Raw genomic sequence first — 1886 nt, 5'->3', positions numbered from 1 at the left:
TAATAAAGTTTCAACCTTACTTGGAAACACTGCAGACTTTTTTTTCGCATACGGTAAGCGAAAACTGCTTTTTCAGCCGTTCGAAGTTGGCTGGTTAAGCCCAAAATTGGCGGCCATCTTGGCGCGGCCAAAACAGCCTAGTGACGTCACTGGTTGTATTACTCTCATGCCGCGCTGAAAAGTTAGAGTGATTATGGGAGAAGAGAATACTGTTCGAAGCCCCCCCAAAAAACATCTTAATGACATCTCAGAGCTGTAAAGCAGATAATAACAGTAGCCTTAGACATGAAGAGGTCAAGAGTAGATCCTGGGGCTTTTCAGTCCATTTAATTGGATATTTGCAGGATAGTTTATGTAAGCAAGCAAACGAGTGGGAGTTGTTAGATCGCAAAATGATCGGGACTCTTGGCGAAATGGCCAGCACTCAATTAAACAATATCTACACTCATAAAGTAAAAAAGACATGAAAACAAGAGAAAGCGGCTTTTGAAAATATTATCCGGAGTTCTGCTGCACGAATCGCAGCAACAACGCTTCGAGTTTTCGAGTCGCTTCGCTTCGAGGAAACCGGACGCTTTGTGAGTTTCACCGCGGACGAGATTGTGTCACAGTGACCTTTAGTCCAGTTGTATCTGCTACATCCTACAAGTTATCACAACAACAACAATTTAGGAAACCCTGTTCTTTTATATGAGGGAGCGAATTTAAACTATAAAGGTAAACTAAGCTGCCATAACCCTACAGGTTTGTTTTTAGGAAACGAGAGAAAGCGTGACAATGTCGGCCCCGAAAGGTCATATATGCAAATTGGTTCAAATTCTGTTTAATAAACCTTCGAAAGGAGTGTAAACTAGTGACGTTTTAACGAATTGCTTTGAACTTGGATACTATTAAATGAAGATCATAGACATAAGTATGTCCTAAAGAACTCAAAGTAATCCATCGGCCGTGAAATATTGCAATTGGGAGATACGTGCCAAAGAGAAGCGAAATTCCCGCTTTGTTTACACTGATACGTATGCGGCGATATGGCAAACCCCGCTGCGGATCACAATTTTCAAAGATACATTTTGTCTACCACAAGAACTCTCACTTATTAGTATCATAAAAAGATGCCCTCTGTGTGCAAAGAAGCACTCGACTCAAAGCTTGTGGACCGTTAATAACTTCGTGATTGTGCGGATGGCTGATGCGCTTGCGGCTTGTAATGCAGTAAAGTTGCCGAGGATATATTCGAACCTTGTTAATAGACCTTAGATCAACGTGAGAATCCAAATTTCAGAACCAGGCTGGAAACAGACGACGAAATATCGTGTTTAGGCTTCAGGACGTGATATAAAAGTTGCCACACTCGTCTTCGAAATATCCAATCGAGTACTCAAGATGTTCGAAAAGTATACTGAGCTGTTCTAATCTGTAGCATTTATTTTGGTGAATCTACACTCTTTGGCGCCCTCCAACGTTTATGATGTGTATTTCCTGTCAAGGCTGGACAGAAATTACAAGGTAGAGAGCTAGCAGGTATGACAATATGAAGAATAAACTTGCATAAATCAAGTGAAAACAAGAGAGAATCTATAGCGCTTCTCTCGTGAATACAACCAGTGACGTCACAAGGTCCTTAAACTCGGTTCCAGAGCCCGGACACAGTTTTGCTCCAAAACGTCGATTTCAGTAGCTAAAAAAAACACTTTCCGTTAGGATTTGACAGAAATAAAGTTCACCATTATTTTAAGCACGTTTGAAACTATAAACTGGGCAAATAAAAGAGAGTACGAAAATTTCGTTTCAGTGGCACTTTAAGCCTTCCTTTTTGTTTTCAACGGAGTAGACTGCAACCTTTTGTGCGGTAACAATAGTTTTTTTATGTGACAGTAGGCCGATCA

Source organism: Orbicella franksi, chromosome 5 (assembly GCF_964199315.1).
Source record: "Orbicella franksi chromosome 5, jaOrbFran1.1, whole genome shotgun sequence".
Classification (NCBI taxonomy): domain Eukaryota; kingdom Metazoa; phylum Cnidaria; class Anthozoa; order Scleractinia; family Merulinidae; genus Orbicella; species Orbicella franksi.
Note: the sequence above shows the minus strand (reverse complement) of the source record.